At 37.4% G+C, this 20,664-nt stretch overlaps 1 long non-coding RNA gene across 1 annotated transcript in view; it reads left to right on the top strand.

Moving 5' to 3' along the window:
- The first annotated feature begins 2,994 nt into the window (after window positions 1-2,994).
- The window catches only part of LOC122791763, a 108,030-nt gene continuing 90,360 nt past the window's right edge, over window positions 2,995-20,664 (top strand). Inside the window, exons 1-2 of the long non-coding RNA XR_006363195.1 lie at window positions 2,995-3,021; window positions 16,117-16,152. This is a non-coding gene — a long non-coding RNA (uncharacterized LOC122791763). The remainder of the gene's footprint in view (window positions 3,022-16,116; window positions 16,153-20,664) is intronic.

Here is a 20,664-nt window from a genome sequence, read left to right as displayed (position 1 = left end):
AAGGGGAACAACTGCAATGAGGTGCATGCAGAAGTGTCACTCACTTGTGTACATGAAGCATCCCTCACCATCCCACCACTCAAGTTCTGTACTTTTAAGAGCTCACTTCACTTTTGAGAATCTAGGCATGGTAAAGCACAGTGGGAAACCAAACAGTATGTGCTTGAGAGACAGCCCAGATACTCTGCAGAGCCATACCAGTGTCATCCTGTGTTATTACACTGGTTTGTTTATTGGCTTAGGAAACTTCCCGTAGAGTATCACATGCAAATAATTCCTGATGATAAAATCCTGATGATATCATTGTCATGAGTGATGCTACCAAAAGCATTGAGAAATGAAAGTTATGTAACTACCCTAACAAAAGATGTGCATGAGCAAGTCTACCCTTATCAATATCAGAACTAAAGCTATTAGGCAACTCAGGACATTAAACTTGCCCATGTCACTTAACCCATCCCCATTTACTCAGAATGCTGTACATTAAACCTTCCTGTCTAAATTTCAAGCTTGTCATGCAAACCATAGTATTTAGTAAAACCCGTGATGTCTAGGCCACATCATCAAGATGGATGGGGAAGGTGGGGGTGGATGTTAACAAAGATGCACTTACGCATCAAGATTTACCTGCATTATGGTGAGTATATCATTTTTTATCAGGTATAGACAAGCCCATCCTTGTCAACACCAGGACAGACTCCCAAGCTTCTCATCTTGGGTGGCCTTCCTCATAAGACCATCTCTCAGGTCAGTATGGCCCCAAAGGAAAGCCTAGAGCTAAAAATCACACACAGCATACAGTGTCTTGCAAAATATTTACTGAAGAGCAAGAACCTACATCAAAACCATCAGCCAAGACTATCCTGCAAGAAAAGGCTCGAGAAGTAGTCACTGCTCTAGTTATGTGAACCCTAGGCTGGGAGGGCAAGGTCATATCGTATTTCTTGTAACTTCATTTTATGCCATTGGTTTAATGCTTAACTAGTGTCACATTCCACACTTTAGGATCAAGTTTTTTTTTCTAACTTGAATGAGACAAACAAACGGGAGCCATTCTTTTTTATTTAAACACTTTTATTATTTATTAAACTATCACTTAAGAAGGGCTGCGGGTATAAAGGTTCACAAAGAATCGAAGCCTGAGCAATGGAAACAAAATATGATGAGGTCTAAATGAAGTTATGAAAATGATTTGGGACTTCTGCCTGAATTTTTATATGAACTTCAAAATAAGAGAAAATGGGGACTTCTAAGAACGACTCGGAGGCTATTTCTGGATTATAATGTCCCTGGGATATTCTCCAAACATAAAGAACAGGGAAAAAAGTTGATTCATTTGGTGATGGTCAGGGAGCTAAAAACATCACAGCAAGGATTCCATCAGTGACACAACAGCTTCCTTGTCAGTGATGACTGATGGACAGATTGTGATATATCAGCTGGCAATGACTGTGCCTTCCCAATAAAGCACTGACTTCCAAAGGAGATGAGTCTAGAGTCAGAGAGTGATTTGTTGACAAAGCCAGTTTTCACACACTGACTGACTCAGCATGGATGATAGGAGTGAGTGTCCCTCTTGCTTCTGTTTTTTAATACTTTTATTAAATTATCACTTAAAACATAGGCACACATATATTAACAGAAATGAAAACTGACGTGGCTTTATTGTTTTTTCTGATTTTACAAGTTGTTGCACATTTCGCACACCTGTTGTTTTATAGAAAAGAAAACAAACCATATTAACATTTTTTCATTTACACATAATATACATAATTGTCACATTTCCTGCCTTCCCTTAAACCTCACTCATCTGCCTGAAAATTCTAGTTCTTTTATCCCTTTTACAACATTAAATACTTTATAGTTTGTTTAGTTTTTGATTTCCATTGTTTTTCTGCTGCAAATAAAATTACACTTAATAAGGCATTACTATGTCTAGGCACTTCAGATACTGTGTCCCAGCTCAAAAGATTAATTTCCTTAGTTAAAGCCATTTGGTTCTCCAATATTGCAGACTGGGTATTCTGTGAGGAATTTTTAAAATTAGCCAGTTCATTACATTCCCAAAAATATGTTTCCAGGTATCACTTTCTTCCCTGTCACACCTCCAACATTTGCTATATACATGATGAAAAATCCTTTGACGTCTGCACAGGGTATAAAAATATCTATGCAAACACTTCCAAGCAATAATCCTAAACCTTCTGGACTTTCTTTCATACCTTTTCCAGTGTCTCTTCCCAATCTTTTCGAACCTTTGTTGATTGATACTTAAAGTTATCATGCAGTATTTTATATGCCCTACTAATTATACCTTTATAACAGCAGCTTCTGTTCTAGCTTCATCAAAGAATAACAACCAGAGCAGGTGTTTCACTTTAGTCTCCTCTGTCCCTTTCTCTTTGTCTATACTGTTATGTTAATCCCTTGTATGGAGGGCATTCTGTAACCTGCAGTCCAAATGCCTTCTTGGCCTCATCCCATCATATTACCTTTTCCTGTCTAGTTATTTGCTCCCAATATCTTGGTTCCTTTGCCAGTTTTCTGCCCTTGTCTCTTGATATACCAAACCAGTGATGTTTTGGCATCAACAGCTATCATACCTTGGGGCAATGAGTCCTGAATAGCTTGACGAATAAGGAGGAGGATGGCTTTTTTCAACAAAACATGAGTTTGCAAACTGGCCCCTGATGGTGTCCATACACATTAGATAGTCTGTCCTTGAAAATGCCTCACTTCGCTTGGGCAGAGACATCCATGGTGACAATCACTAAACAGGAAGGAATTTGGGCAGGATTGTCTATATTCATATATGAAGTATGTGGCCATGTCATTATTTCAGTAAGATTTCACAACATAACAGTTTTGCATATCAGCAAAGACAAAGAGGTTTAGCTTGCTAAAATAAAATGTATAAAACTGATTATACCTTTTTTAAAATTTCAGATTAATGAAGCTAAATATATTTTTATTTCTTTGCTATTTTCCATTTAGCTACAACAACTCCAACAACAACTACAAGTAAGTCTGGCCTTTTCTTAATAGTCTAAGAAAGTACTCTTAAAATTGCTAACTTGTGAGACACCAAGAACTGTCTTCGTCTTTTACAGATTTTTGATTAAGATACAGACTATACAGTCTAAACATCTAGACTGTAATTTAATCTCACAGTACTGGTTTGTAATCTCACCCTTAGGTAGACATGCTTAGCATTTTGAATTAATAATTTTTAAGAGAAAAAAACAGTTGATATTAAAACTAAGAGAATCATGAGATTTGCTGTACCTTGTCTAATCATTCTACAGCAGTGCAGCCAAACACAAAAATAAAAGCCATGACCAAAAGCAAAATTCAGGACATTATTGCTCTTTGTGGGGTTTTCCCCCTATATCCCAATGCCGGAGCAGTGGCTTCTCCCTGCTACTAAATATATACAACTGCCAGCTTAGTCATCCCCAGAGGAAGATGTAATGTTTTTGTTGTAGTTTTTAAAATGAGCATTCTTTTGCTGAGGCGCTGTGTTGACAACACTAATCCCAACTGATCAACCAGCTGTTTACCTTGTCTGCATAAATAAAAAGAGAAGTATATGAAACAAAAAATTATAATACTGCTTCCTTTCCACACCCAACATTGAGAAACTGCACCAGCCTTTGAGTGTCTAGGACTTACAGTGTGGCTGTGTTGAAAATTAATCATCAGGAAGACTACAACTCCCATACATGTTCATACATATTCATAAATCCTGTTCACAGTTGAAGAGGTAGAAAATTACTAATAAGGTACACCATGAAATATTGGACTTGAAGCCTACTTAATAACATCACAGTTAAAGAGGTCAGTATAGTAATGTATGCTAAGCATAGGCGCTGGAACCATAGAGCGAGGGGGAGGGAGTGCCCCCCAACTTTTACAGCTGCAAGACCTATAGGTAGACCCAGCACGCTAACGTAAATTCAAAAAAGTGCACAGAAATAACTATGTTCCACATCAAGCTTGCTGCCAGAGTCACCCACGGTAAGGAGAGATTTTATGTGTTTTTGTTTTCCTCCAAGGCTGTGCTCCGTTATGCTTATATGCAGGAAGGCTGTTTGTGAAGGCTCCATTGCTGCTTATATGCAGGAAAGCTGTTTGTGAAAAGGCTCTGTTGCTGTAAAAATTAAAAGGAAACTAGATTGACAAGTTTAACGTTTCAGTACTTAATTATCTACCCCCCCTCAGGTATCCAGACCGGTAAGGACTTTGTTAACCTTTGCAATGTGCCTCACCAGTAAGTGCGCTAACTACTTAACTTAGGCAATTTGCACCCCTCCGTGTTTGCTTTGCTTATTATGTGGTTCATTTTCAGGAGAGTTATGACCCATTGTTCTGTTAACAGACTGGCTTCATATTATTTTAAAAGAAAGTCTTGTAAAAGTCAGTATTTTCTTTTGGCAGATAACACACACTTCTGTGTTTTAGCTGTGTCTGATTCTAAAGTAAGGAAACTGAACTGGGAGTACTGACTGGCTTTAATGGGCTGGGCTTAGTCAACAGCGTGCTAAAGTGGCGCAGGTGTCACACGAGGGCTTTGTCCAGAGTAGGCTTCAGGGGGCACCGCCGATGCTTGTTTACTGATCCAAGGCTCAGGTTATTATGGGTAAGTCAGAAAATCAGATGGATATGATCGAAAACGATGCAGCTAGCAGGCCAAGGCGGCATGGATGGTCGTCCAGGGAGTGGGCACTTGTGGGCTTGGTGATTTTTTTATTACTTGCATTTCTTACCCTTCTCATTGTATTTGCCAGTTGAGACAGTGAGTGGAAGAACTGTGTGTGTTTTCCAATGAAGTAAATAAATATTAATTCTGCAGAAACTTTTCTGTAACTGCCAAGTAGCACCCCCCATGTTTGCTTACTTGTGAATGGCAACACTTAACTAAGAAGTAAATGATATGCATCGAGTAAAACCTTGGAACATAAGTTGCTAATTATGAAAAAAATGTATTTAGACTGAAACTTAGTGGTATTAGAGTTCTATGATGGCTATTCTTATATGATTTTTACTTAAGTCTCAGTCTGCACTCTGAAGCCACTGTTATTTTGTTCGGGTAATGTTATTTGTGGGTGCACTTGGTGGTGTATTAAAAGTCAGAGCGGACACAAATCTGGGAATGAAAAGAACAAAGTCTGATCCGTTATGATGAATATCCGATCACTGGTGTTATCCTATCTGGAATCTGAACCCCTTCCGTCCTTAAACTGGTGTGGAATATCCACTGGTTATAAATGTCCGTTTTAAAATGCTATGGTGCATCATTTTGGTGACATTCTACAAATTGCATTAAATTGGGCAACCCGGATTTGGCCGTAGGTAACATTAAAAAGAAAAAAATACACCTTTGTCAGTTACTTTCCCGTTATATATGCTCCAAAACTCTCACGGTATCCTACATATGCAGAGAGGGGTAGGTTGGTGGCATACCTCACAAATGTCCAAATTGTCGCCTCGGGTTTTTGGTCTGTTTCATGTAAATATGTGATTTTCTGGCAAATCACTGAAAATGTAGTCACTAAATTGCGTTCTTTGAAAAAATGTATTTGATCACATCTACTTACATGTAAAATGTGTTCTTTGTATTGACTCTATTTTATACATTTTTGCACCCGTTTTGCAGTTAATATGCATGAAATCATGCAGCTATTTGTAAATTAGTGAAGTTTAATGTCTGATACTACAATAGGCCACTGCCTAGTAGCATCAAATGTGTATAAACTGCAGCAGAAAGTAACTTTATATGAGTATTCCCATGAATGCATATTCAATGTACAGTGAAACATTTACTGATACTTCAAGCTACTTAAATATAAACATTAAGCACTGACACAGAAAAGGTTCTAAATAAAAAATAAATGATGTGCAAACTACACTATTATTACAGAAATGTTTTCAAGATTATATAAAATGTGCAAATAATACTAGTATTGTTCATTAAAGTAAAATACTCTGCGGAAAACAATACAGCATTTCCTATAATTGCATTGAAAACAACTCCCTTAGAACCAATGGTCTTGACACACATTCCTTTAATGTACAGCATCTTGTAGACACGAAGGCCCTGGCAACAATGGCTTGGCCCCATTGTCAGCTGTGATATCTTCTTTGCTCTTCACTATGTCACTGTCATCTGTGTTTGAGCTGACCATGGTTTTAGTACCAATCATCATCAGTGCCATAGAGTAGGTTTCAACTATAAAAGGGTCATCAATAGTTCTGAACCTGGCAGCTCTGGTGCTTATAGCTATGACTCTAGCAACTGATGTTTTGCAGAAGGTTTCAAGACAATCTGGATTGATAGAAAGTGGAGAGGCACTTTCTACTTTGAATCCACCCTGTCACAGTTCTCAGTTGGAACCTTGGACCCATAATCCATATCCCTGCAAGAGTCCATACCAAAGACCTTTGTGGATCCCACCAGTCTGGGATGTAATCCTCATCCAATCACTCTGCCAACTCCACATGAGGGTTCTTAGGGAGAGGAGGTGTGAAAGAATGCAACTTGACTCTTCACCATTGTCCCTTTGTTATGCATACAGATTTCCTGATGAAGGTCAGCGTTTCCCAAAATCCTCCCTAGAAGATCCAAAATGTGAAGAGATCTTGAAACTGATAAAGCAGAGAGTATCCTGGCTGATAGAGCCCCTGCACTGAGATGGATCTTGAAGGAGGCCTTTTGGTCATTTCTGCAAATCACATGATAGATCTGGTAATGAAGAGGGCATTTGCAAGAGTCTGATGTGGCTGAGCCTATTTCTTGTAAAGAGGATAAGATCATGTAGGTCCCCAAAGAACATATCCACTTCAAACAAGGTGGTGGAGGTAGTCACTAAGATGGAACCCTCTAAGGAGAGCCCATTGGTGCATCCCCCAGAAAAAGGTTCTTCAGTGATGGATTGAATGAGGAAGCATGACTCTGCACTGGATACTTTTGCAGTTAGGGCATTGAACTGCCTGACACACATGAGACACTTTCAGTGTGCTGCTGCAGAGAAAACTCTTGACATATTGAGAAGGTTGTCTCATAGTGACCTACATTGCAAACTACAGTTACAGGTGGCATTGATGCAAAATGTCACTTTGCTGACCATGAGGCTGATTCATAATATATCAATGAGAGTAACTGTAATAGGCATCACCATGAGAAGGCAGGCCTCGTTTAGAAACTGTGGCTTTGCAGAAAACTTTAGGGCATCTTTTGCTACGTGCCATTTAATGAATTCTCTCGTTTTTGGTCCCAAGGTAACTGAGAATTTGCTAAAGCATCAACAAAATGAGAAATTACTCTCTGCTGTGGGGCTGAAGTTTTTGGCCCCACAGTGTTCTTTCGTTATGAACAGAAGGGGACTAAAAATTTACAGTTTTGCAAGTCCCAACAGCAACCCTTTGAGCAAAAATCTGGCAGAAACATCCTACAACTGCAGCGGTCTATATAACAGATATTCCTTTACAAGCAGGAGTGGAAAACAAATCAGACAGTCCATGGCTTTTCCGTGGGAATCAGCAAAAGCACCTATAAGGGCATAATCAACCGTCCACCTCTGGAAGTAGTCAGGATTTAATTATCCCTGCATCTACTACTGTAGCTGGCCATCACATGAACCAGAAGAATCAGGGATGTAATTTACAGGGGGCTATACAATACCCTTTCCATGTGTACCCCAGCTATCCTCTCTTCCCTTACCAGATGCTTCACTCTGGCAGGGAGAGGTTACCAAAATAAATATAGACAACTTTCTAGCAGAAAGGGATATCTAACCAGACCAGAAAAGGTCCAGGGTTTATTCCAGATTCTTTTTAGTCCCCAAAAAGACCTGAACTTCAAGCTGATTATAAATCCCAGTAGCTTAAATTTGTCAGGAGAACCAAGTACTATGTAGTCCTGATGCAATCAGTCCTTGTATACAGGAGGGAGATTAGATGTGCTGCTTAGATCTGGTGCAGTCAATCCTTGTATACAGGAGGGAGATTAGATGTGCTGTTTAGATATGGTGCAATCAATCCTTGTATACAGGAGAGAGATTAGATGTGCTGTTTAGACATACTTACATATAAAGGTATCTATTTACAAAAAGTAAAGGTAGCTAAGACTTCCAGGACATTCTCACACTTCCAGGTGGGAACCAGTCATTCTGGATTCAGGGTCCTATTATTCAGTCTCACCACTGCCTGGGCATACAATGGTGACCCACACCTCTCATCTGTACAGATTTTTGCAGAATGTCCAGATTTTTGCCTCATTCTTGTGGTCCATTTTTCATAAAAATGTGGTTTTCTGGCAAATGCTTGGCAAATATTTCAAGATTCAGGTCCAAAAATAATGACAGTTTCAGAGGTTATACCCTTCAGAAAATTCATGCTAATACAAAACCTGCTACTCTATTAACTTTTTAAGTTTGTAAGGGCTATATTTAAAAATAGTCCCTATTTTTGGTCCTTTGTCCCCCCCCTCATTATTTATGACTTTGTCCAGATTTCCTGCTCAAAGAGGTTGAGAGGTATGCAATGGTCAGAGCTCACTTCAGACAGCTTGGAATCAAGGTATTCCTGTATGCAGATCTCTGTCTCTTCAGCTCCACCACAAGGGAGTCATTGTTCCATAAGAGACTAGTTATTTCAGCATTGCATGTCCTTTGGATTAACAGTGAACTCTGCAAGGTTCCACCTGGAGCCGAGCAAGCTCTCATAATTATAGACTTCCACCTGGACATGGTACAGAAGATGATCTAACTCTCACCAGACAAGACAGCATCAATAAAATTTGGTGCAACTACTTCATCACCCTTCTCTGCCATTCATTTGGTGCCATTGTAAGGGTTTTGTGTGGCAGGATTACACTGGACCCTTCATGTCCCATGGTCTCAGCTGGAAGATGCCATGGATCAGACATTCAATTATGCTAAGCATTCTGAAATCAACTGCAGTGACCTCTACATCTGGCAAATCTGAAGTGGGGATCTAATTTCACTTCTAATATGGTCACATCTACTTTGGATTGGTAAGGGATGCTGTTTAGAGAAGATGGTCCGAGGGATATGGGCTCAGTATCCTAGCATTGCAGGCTTTTCAAGACTGGCTTTCCCAAGGGCAAGTTGGAATACAAGAGAATAATATGTTGGTAGTTTGGTACAACAACCAAGGGGGAAATAGATCCTACCCCCCTTTGTTGGGAGGCCATAAAGCTTTAGGAATGGCCAATGGACTCACAATGTTTTCTTATAGCAGCCCATATCCCCAGTCAAGCCAACTTTCCAGTAGACAACCTCAGCAGGTACATTTTGATGCCACATGAATGATCCCTTAATTTGGCCACAGCATAGATGATATTCCATCTCTGGGGGAAGCCTTGCTGTGGGCTGTTTACCTCCCTGACCAAATGCAAATGCAACAACTTCTTCTCCCTTATCATCCTCAAGGGCAGACTTGCCCAGGATGCTGTATTCCACCAGTAACCACCAAGGCTGCTTGTGCTTTCCCCCATTCCCCATAATGAGGTTTCTACAGAAAGCCAAATTGTGCAAGACTAGAGTAATTCCCATAACCCTCCTTATGGTCCCAGTAAGTATGGTTCCCTCTTTTATGACCTCACTTGATAAAGAATCCCTTGATGATACAGCCTCTCCAGGTCTTCCATCCCATCTCTCTGGTGGATCTGCAATCCACCAAACTTACCCCATGGTATGTTAATGGCCACAGGCCTTGGTTATCACCCTAGGGTGGTTTAAATCCTTACAGCAGCTCAGAAGCCTCTACTAGAAAAATATACAAAGAAAGTGAATTAAATTCCCTATGCAGGCTACTTAACAGTGAATAGATCCTTTCACAGCTCTCATACCTGCTATCCTTCAATGTTTGGGTAACATATTTGATAAAGGCTTGGGTTTCTTGACTCTAAGAGTACAGTTAATAGCCATTTAAACTTTCACCAAGGTTTTAATTATTTTCTAGTAGCACAGAAAGTTTGCAAAGCTTTATAAAGTGGTGCTTTCCTATTGAAACCCTATGTCAAAACCATGTACAATCATGGAATCTCCTAGAGAAACGGAAGTGTTCTCCCATTGAACCTTCTGCCATGGCAGATGTTAAATAACTCTCTTGGAAAAACCTATTTCTCATAGCAGTAACATTAGGAAGAAGGGGTTCAGAGTTATAAGCCCTCTCTTGCCATTTTAACAAACAAGGATAATCTTTATTAACTAGCCATGCCTTTGTAACTAAAGTAGCTTCTAACTAAAGCTTAACATATCAAGCAGTTTATGAGTTCTCTTTCCTGGCTACTCCAACAGAGAAGAATAGAAGTTACATTTCCTTGATGTTCACAGGCAACTGAGATTCAGTTTACATGAAATCAAAAACAATAAGAAGGATGATAAGCTGTCTCCTTTGTCTCTAACAAAACTGGGCAAAAAATCTTTACGCTGTCCATGTGGCTATCATATTGTATTACTTACTGGTGCGATGTTCTTCATTAGATCAAAGCTGCAGTATTCCTCACTTACTAAACACCTTTGTAAATGTCCCAAAGTCATATCCTTTTTCACACAAAACATGAACAGTTTTAGTTACTGTGCATTAAGATTTCACTGCATTTTTACTTCTTTGCCATTTGGCTTATCCATGGCACCAAGGATTTTCAGAAAATGCTTAACTCCTATTATATCTTTTTCAGGCTTTAATGCATGCATATCTGTCCTTACTTGGATGACTTGGATGAGTTAATTCAGTCTTATTTGGAACAGAAAAAAAAGGTCTTACACTTTTCAGCCAATCTGCTTCTCTGATATGTTTTACACTCAGCATCAAAAAGCCATTTGTGAGTCCTACCCATTCTTTAGTGTTTCTGGGATGTTTTCTGGAGACTTCCATTATAGGTTCATAGGTACTTACTAGGCTATTGATCTTTGAGGATCTTTAAAAGCCTAACCCTGCACTCCCATGAAATGTTTATCCTTTGTAATTTTAGTATGAATAATCCAGGCAGAACATTTACACGTTACCCCTGTCCATAAGATACTAGGGTGCTTAACCAGTGGTGAATTTGTGGTTACCTATTCATTTCTCCAGATTATGTTTGAATAGAGTAAGGGAAGTACTTTACTTTATGTGAAGAGGGGCACAATTCCAAATAAGAGGTATTATCAGTAATACAGACCATGATGGCTTTTCTTCCCCCACACACAAAGCTCATATTTTTAAAATGTTCTTCATGTCTGTGGAAGCTCTTCAAATGACCTGAACAAGAGTCATTTTGAGAATCCTAGGATTTATGGCATCAACAATTCTAATGATTCCATATGATACAGTTGTACCTCAAATCAGTGTGGGCCCAACATTATCATCCTCTATACTTTCCTATCCTTATTTTACATTTCATGAACTGACTTTTTGGTAATTATCTAGGTACAAATCAGCCCTGGGGTTCCATTTCTCATTCTAGCCCCAAGAGCATGTTAAGAAGGTGGCAAAGTCCGGGGAATTTGGTCAAACTATGACAAAAAGAAACATACAAACATCAAGGAGATGATGGCTATAACTTATGCCCTTCAAACTCTTCATCTTTGGAACCCAGGACCATTTCAAGTAATGACAGGCAATACAACTGACATGTAAGAGATCAGCAAATTGGGGTGCAATGTCCTATCACTTCTGCAGATTTGCTGTGGTAGCCTGAGAGCTGGCTATTGAATAAAAACACTTCCCTCAGGTTGTTTACATTCCCACAAAACAAAATAAATTGATGGACTATTTGAGCAGAGCAAAGGCAGACCCTCACAAATGGATGTTGAACCCAGATGTCTTCCTTCCTATTGTCCACCAGTGGAGAAATTCTCATGCAAACCTTTTGCTTCCACTCTAAATAAATAATTTTTTTTTTGCACCAAAGCACCTTGCAAGGAAGCCTGGAAAATGGATGCCTTTTCATTTTCATGAAAAAAGGAAATACCTTTATACGTTCTCTCCCTTTCCTCTCATTCTGAGGGTCATTCTGAAGATCAAGAAAGGCAAACCAAAGATGTTGGTGATTCCATTTTGGCCCAGACAGCATTGGTTCTCCCTTCTTTTTCATCTAGTCTAGGCGAACCACCACAGGTTACCTCACAGGATGGACCTAGTCACATGGGTATTAAAAGAATCAAGGAAATCTGGTACTAGACCATAATATGTTTCTAAATAGAAGAGATTTTCTATGCGCTGCCACAACTGAGGGCAGGACCCATCTCAAGTGGAGGGCCCATTGTGACTCAAATATTTGTGTGAACTGCTCAACTCTGGCCTAGCATTCACTTATATTAAAGTATATCTGTCAGCCATTTTAGAGGGCATGTCTATTGATTTCCCTCTTTGTTCACCTTATGAGATCTAACAGTTTCTTAAAGGTGTCTATCACATCAGACCTCCTAGGAAACCAATCCCTCCTCCTTGGGAGCTGAATTATGTTCTAGAAAAAAATAACCTTTACAACCTGCTGCTTCTGCTTCTTTAAAAACATGGGAAAATATGGAGTTAGTAAACCTCAGCCAAAAGAGTTTTTGAGTTGCAGGTTCTCATGTGCTGTCCTCCTTTTATAGTATATCCCGAATAACAGAGGCTCCAAGACCGATCTCTGGGGTACGCCTCTCATTACGGCTCTACTGCTTGAGGTGGCTTCCCCTATTTTGATTAGGTGGGTTCTATCAGTGAGCCAGTTTGCTACCCATCTGATAAAATATGGATTGATGCCTAGTTGAGAGAGTTTATCCATTATGCCTGAGTGGGGAATAGTGTTGAAGGCTTCGGCCAGGTCAAGGTGGGTGGTCCCCTCATCCATGGCTTTGGTGACTGTTGGCCAAAAGCTTTTACTGCACACTCTACACACCCAAAACATTAGTCAGTTTGATCTGAGCAGACTAAAAGTCAGGTTTGGGTGCCAAGGCCTTCAGAGCTTTCATACCAACAGAGAGAGAGAGAGAGAGGCCAAAGCCTTAAAGCCCTGAAATCTTTGGAAGCTGGTCAGCTGTTATACCTTTAGCAAGATATAATCCATATAGATTAGGCTACTTACTGCAGCAGTGACCATTCAAACATCTACAGTTATGGTAAATTTACTCATACAGCAGGACTTTTATAGGTTGACAATTTCAGTTAAACTATAGATTATTCAACCAAAACCATATCTGCATTATTAGATTTTTTAGGAAGTCATCAGTCTGTGATATTTGTACCGTCTTGTTTAAAACTATACAAGCTGGGTGTGTGATCTCAAGGTCCATGTCTTCCTTTAGGTCTGCCATGTTCCATGGTATTCTGGCATGATGCCACCCAACTTATATAGCTGGTGGCTTTGTCTTTAAGTATGAAGTGGATGGACTGCATCATATAAGATTAGAAAATTATGTAGTTAGCATAACAATATGTCTTCATGATCCATGTGTGTCCATTTTAACAAACCTTCCATTTAAAATCTACCGTCTCCAAACCAGCCTTTTTGATAATATCTGACACCTTTAAGAGGGTAAGATATGAGGTATTCTTAGATAGAGCTGCTTAGTATTTGTTAACTAGATCTTATAAAACTTGATATTGAGAGAAGTGAAGAAATAGTCATTATTGGAGTTAGGGAAGGAACATGAGCTATGGGAAAGTGTATGATCTTAAATCACCTGAAGTGACCAATCCTTCAGTTTGAAGTAGGTCAATATGGATCATGAAGATCTATTGTTATATTACATATATAAATTTTGTATTCAACTGGTTCATAAATGGCAATCTCCTACTCAAGTCATCAAAAACAAGTGCTGTGCTGTACAACACTATCCAGAGCCTTCCGTACTCCTTTCCTGTACAGATCAAAAATCCATTTAGTGTCCCATCTGCCACATCTCATACTACATGTACCTTATATTTTTTTCACCAACTCCTCCTTTCCTCTGCATTCTCACAATGATGTGAAACTTGTAAAAAAGTATTTACATAGTTAAAATTTGCATTTAAAATCACCAGATTGTTTTACATCAGACTCTTAAGAAGTGTTAAGGAAGTACTTCTCCAAACATGGCAGTACACTTTGTTTCTTACAACCTTGTTCTGTCTTCAGAATATCATAACACTTCAAATAGCATATAAAACATTATCACTTCATGGATCTAGCAGAAAATAGACTACCAAGACAATATAACTGTTTCCTGTTTGTTGAAAGAGATATACTTCTGTATGCCACTTTGCTCTACAAACTAATTAACCTAAACTTCAATTCTCCTGTAACCCCCAAACTTTCCTCAGATAGCAGTTCTTAACTGCAAGATGAAAATATCTCATGCTTCTTAATCTATGCAGGCCTAAATTTACACAGCCCTCTACAAAAAGAGCATTCGCTAAACTTCTTGCAATCTGGCACAGCCTACTGCCTAAAATTAGACTTCTCTCATTCTTCTGGCACATTGCACATCCACCTTGTTAAATATCTTTCATACAAATGCCTCCCAACAAGCTGTCCATTATAACTGTTCAGATGACCTCCCTTGCCCTACATTCTGCTGTACTGCCTCTGTCCCACAAATGCCTTCCTCTCTCTGTCTCATCTTTATCTTTCTTTCTTATCCTGTCCTTGATTTGTCTCCAGCTGCTTCATTGTTAATTAACTATGGCTTTGTATTATAAAGCTTTTATACAAATTTACATTTTTAAATAGTTTAATATTCCATGTAGTGTTTTTGCAACACATATCTTAAACCCTATTAAATATTTCTGCTTTTATCTTTACACATTTGTAAATGCCATAATTATTCTAGAAATAGTGGCGTTCAGTTATATACGTTTTTATATGGATGTTATTTGTATTTTCTTTTAGTGTATATTGTAAAACCTCTTATTTTTGCATGTATCTTTGCTCATTTTCCCATCAAAGTATGTTAGCTTCATAAGATGCTGTCTAAAGTATACAGTCTCTTATTGTATACACTCATTTAATTCATTTTACTAATTACCATGATTGCACTGTATTAGCTGTGACCTGAATTGGATCAATGGTTCTGAAGGGTTTTTGAAACAGGTGATTAAGGCCAGTTGAAAAAGTAAATAAATATATAGAAACAGAGACATATAGATAAAAACCTGATGTTTAGATAGATAAACAGATCAGTAGTTAATACCATCTGTTACATGAAAGAATCAGATTACAATTTTACACATGCATAGGGACTTCATTTTACAGAATTTAGTTCAAAAATAACATTTAAATTAATTGAGCAATATTTTGTACTAGCATGACAAAGATTATCATATGAACATTAATGCTCAGTGGATCAATTTCTCTTATAAATATTCTCGTGGACATGAGGCAGTTGATTATGCTGTAGCTGTTTATTGTCTCAAGAGATTGTCTTGTTTATCTTTATCATATCACTAGCAGGTGAAAAATATCACTATCCAATGATTATTATTAATATGCTTAAGTATGTTTTCAAAACTCCTTTAGTGATGGCCCCTCTTTTCAATAAACTGTGTTCAGTAGAAGTCACCTGTTGAAATACTGTGAATTTAATGTTTGAGAAATCATGTGCGCTATCATCATCTGAATTATAGTTACACTGCAGCAATAACTGAATATATGATTATGAGTATATGTACACTAGATGATCCCAGATACAAAAGTACTTCAGGTTGGAGAAAAATGCCTTTATCAAGAAAAAATTTAAATGCTAACATAATATTTTGTTTTTAGATTCAAAACAGGTCACTTTGATCTGAAATGTGTCAGTAATAATTCTCCTATGTGAAACTATAGTTACCATAATTATTTATTATTCTTATTTTGAAACAGACCATTGAGTTTACTTTTTTGAAACCAAAAATCAACTGTATTTTATGATATTTCAAAAAACAGAGTAGAGCTAAAAATACATATAGCTTTATACAAGTAGTTCATTTTAAAGCACAAAGATTATACATGTTTACTGCAACATTTTACAAAACTGCAAGTTAAGCATACTTTATGTTTTATGTAACATTTCTGTTAAAAGTAATTTTGGAAGGCCAGGTGTACTATGGTAAACAGTAAAAGTGTTTTACTTCCAGAGGTAATTTTTTAAATCTATTTTGCAGAGAAACCTACACAATTTGACTGGACCACTACGAAAGGTAAAACTCTATGCATTCAATGAATTAGGATATGGATGTTTGATTTAAAAACATTAGCAAACTATCATTTTAGGTAAGCAGTAAGCCATAACAACATGTGCAGGTGCTGAGAATTGATCAGCATAGGATGAAGGGTACATTTTGAAACACAAAATCAAACCAAGTGTCAGCTGTAAGCATCCAAGACACTTAACTGTTATTCAGTCTGTCTGAGAGTTAATGCATTTCCTGGCTGTTAGCACAGACAATTAAAGTTCTAAGCTGTTTACAATTTCCTTCCTGTAATCAAAGGTACAAGGTTGGATTCCTTCTACCTCCATATACCTGTTGAGTGACTCTGGACACATCATTTACTAGACAGTGCTCCTGGGTCACCAGTGAAAAGAGAAACTTTGTCCAATGCACTTGCCATTTAACAAGTACATTAAAAATGCTCCCTGGAGTAGATTATGGTAGTTGTATTATGGGCTGTTGGAAATGTGAACAGACAATCACAAATAAATGTTGCCTATTGTGTTAAGTAATGTTGAGTGTCTTCTTTCATTGTAAAAACATTGTCAAAACAATTGAACATTTACTGATTTTCACTGCATGTAGACAGAAAAACTGTACACTCATTGCTTTATTTTTATGCAGCTAAATTAGAGCCAAAATAAATTGGATCTTTATTCTGTCAGTCAAATAATAGTTGTTAATTTTAGACTAATTAGGCACAGATGACAGAAAGGCAGTTTTCTACCCAATATAAAACTAATAAATGTAAGAGTAAGAAAGTTTAAAAATGATGTTTTTGTTTATTAGAGTTTAACTGTACTTCACTAAGCTTTATTAATACTATGCTGATGATTTCATAATAAATTTACAAACAAAAAGCAAATGAAAATGAGAGCCTTAATGGGCCGTTATAACAAGAAAAATTTGTAAAATGTTTGATAAAACTTCTCATTTCTTAGAAAAGCATGTGGAGTCTTATGCAGGTGTACCATGAACTGTAGAAGTCAAAATTCAGAAATTCGCATGACTTAATTAGAACTAATTTAGAGATGGATTCTAAAAGTTGGAGTAGTCTGGTACCTGCAACATCCTAAAAGGGATTCATTTCTCCAACCTGTGGATATCACCAAATTATTGAATAATGGAGAGCCTAAACAAGATACTCAGGAAGTGTGATACACTGAATAGACAAGTAGGTCACCAGCATACCTAGTATTATAGTGGTCACTGCTTAGAACCCACAAGTTATGTTGTGCCAGCAGACAGAGGATTATATCATGTCTCTTATCATATCCAGTTTATTATATGTTCAACAAAATGATGTAAAAAAATTCACATCAACAGCAAAGTTCCAGAGGAGATTCTTGACATCTGTTTTGAGAACACATTAAATATTGCTTGTGCCAAGAGAAATCCAGTTATAATTCTTTCTACTACATGGTTTTGTTGCTGCCTTGATATTTATTTATTTCATTTTTCATTATCATTTGTTGACTGGGTTAGTACCATTAGACTAATAGCCTCTTTTCAGAAGAGACCTGGTATTTTCACTATTTGTGGAAATTTGCCCAGTGCATCATGGGAGTTCCCCTACTCTTTGGAGCTGCTAAATGGCAGCACAGGGCTCCTACAGCAGCTAGGAAGAGGCATAAGGGAAGCAGCAACATGGAGGAGGACAGAAAAGCTATGGAGAGTTTGGAGGTGGAAAGAGAATTTGGAGAAAAATGTGTTCAGTATGCAGCTTCAGAATGTAAATAAACATTCATGTGTGGTGGATGTTACAAATGAGCAGCATTTAGTTGTCTCCATATTGAATGAAATAAACGAGTCTGTTGAAATGGTGCAGATAACAGAGCTGGCACCTGGAGGGCTTACAGATGATGCTCTGTTAAAAACAATGGAGCAGGATGATGCAGGTAAAAGTTATGCTGCTTCATGGAGTGAGATGGCAGGTAATATTTTCAGACGTGCTCAGGATTGTAATGTGGAAAAGGAACCATGCGATTTGGCACCAGAGAATGCAGCAGTCAAAACTTATGCAGCAGTGACAGAAAGTAAAAGAAGAAAGCAGCAACAAACTGAGAAGGTGTCTAGTTTTGTGACAGCAGATAATGCAGTAACTAAAACGTATGCAGCAGTGACAGCAGGCAAAAAAAAGGAGAGCAGCAACCAACTGTAAGTAAATCTTTTTTTTTAAAGAAGAGAAGACCAACTGTGACAAAAAGAACAAAAAATGACACTTTAGTAGACAGATGTTATGTATGGGACAATTTGCTAACTGCTCTGGGTTTTAAAGCTCAAGAAATTCAATCTTTTATACATATTGAGACAGAGACTTTTTGTGACTTAACATTTGAAACTGATGGACTAATGATGAAATTTCCAGAACTGTGTAACAAAAAAGGACATTTATCCTTGGAACATTTATTTGTTTTCTGGTAGTAACGTAAATGTTAAAAAATATTCATTTACAGTTTAGAAATAATGAACTGGAAGAAGACTATGTTAAAAATGCACGTAGTGCCATGTGAAACTGTTGATAGTATTGTGAAAGTTAACAGTGGGAAAAACTGTTTTTTTTGAAATGTGGAAACGTATGGTGAGAAACGTGCCAAGTGTTATTTTTGTGGCTGGTCATATGTGATTATTAAGATATGCTAGCCATCTTAAACCATGTTTCTTTTTTGGGAACTTTCTCATTTCATTAGAGTGTGACAAGGTACAATGTAACCAGTGTGGGGAGAAAGGGTGCATACAACAAGAAGGTGCATGCCTGAATGCAAGTTGAGCAAAAAGGGCCACTTTGGATGGAATGTCAAGAGCAAACAGTGAATAATGTAAAAGAAGGGGAAAGGGAAGAAATATACACAAGGAAGGACAACAACAAACTGGGACAGAGTGTGAAATAGGTGAAGAAGAAACCATAAAACAAGAAAAAATATGGAAGCAAAAATGAGGCGACAGCGTGCATGTAGGAAGAGAGGTCATAAGAAAGAATTGATACTAATATTTTTTTTGAAGTTCCAGCCAGTGAAAAATCTGATTTTGCAGATCAAGGATTATTTGTACATAAACCCAGAAAAAATATTAAGTTGGGGAAAGACTATAAATAAAGCAAAAATTTAAAAATATTTTCCCTAAACATGAAAAAAAGGAAAAGCAACAACTTTAGAGTACTTTCAGTAAATGTTATCACTATTATTAACACTGTAGGAAGTATAGGGATACCGGAATCGTGTGGTAAATGTGATGTAAATGTTATTCTTTTAGAGTATCTAAGATTCCCAACAAGTGAAGAAAGACTGCAAACAGAAAAATTGTGTGGTGGAAATATAATATGGAACTTAGGACGTGAACTTGTTCTGGATTGACTGTGTTGTGTAAAAAAACAGTGAAAATACTTGATGCAATGTTGGTAAGGATGGGAAGGTTAACTGTTATGGATGTCAGGGGGAGAACATGTTTACAGAATTATAGCATTATATGCATATATTACTAGTAGGGAAAGATAATCTGTTTCATCAAACATTGGACTATGTGGTGGTTGATATGAAAATTATAATTGCAGGGAGCTTTAATTGTTATGTAAGGGGAAAATGTAAAAAAAGGGAAAGATGTGTAAAAAAACAAATATAGAAAGTGATAAAATGTGGTAAATTAATTGTGTGAAACAAAATTCAATGGATTTATAGAAGGGGTACTTGGATCTGAAATTCATTATTTTGTATTATCAGAAGGTTTGGGGTAGCAGATTGTGATACAATTGTGATGAGTTTTTAGACTATTTTCAATACGGACAGAAGCAATTGAAGAAAGGGAGTATATTAAAATAAGAAAGGGAATAAAAAAATAAATAAGAGATAAGGAAAGAAAGTGGAGTGTGGGAAGTACTGCAGTTACAGAAGGATTATATAACCAGGAAGGACTTCTGTAAAACCTGGTCTGAATGGTAAATTGAATTTAAAGGTGTAAAAAGTTTTTCCCCCAATGGCAGGATTGTGTAAGAAAGGAACAGAATGCAAAGTACGGCATAAGGTATAGAAATGTACTAGACAATTTAGAGCATAATGCAAAATAGTACTGTGATATGGAAAAAGAAATATATAAAAGAAAGTGAGGCAACATTGCATTAAGGCATTGCTGTTTAAGGTGGGAGGTATTTGTATATTTGGGTAAAATAGTAAAGGAGGGAAATGAAAAATGTAAAAGGAGAAATAAAAAGAACACATGAGCAAATTATAATCATTGTGGTACAGCATGTGGAAAATGTGCATAAGAGTAAAAGGATGAGAAAGTGGGAGAATGAAAAATAAAAAAAAACTTCCAGAATGAGTTAAGGAAAACTTTGAAAAAGAAATTACGGCTAATGAATTGGATTAAGTACACAGGAAAGTAAATGTTAATTCTGTATCAGGGCCAGATGGTAGAGGGTTTAGAATGTGCAAGAAATTGGTGGATTGGCAAAGAGCATATTTTACAAATGTATTGAATGAATGATCAAAGACAGCATTTGTTTAT

This window comes from Protopterus annectens, chromosome 17.part0 (assembly GCF_019279795.1).
Source record: "Protopterus annectens isolate FY-2018-M chromosome 17.part0, PAN1.0, whole genome shotgun sequence".
In the NCBI taxonomy this organism is placed as follows: domain Eukaryota; kingdom Metazoa; phylum Chordata; order Ceratodontiformes; family Protopteridae; genus Protopterus; species Protopterus annectens.
This window is presented reverse-complemented; position numbering and strand designations above follow the sequence as displayed.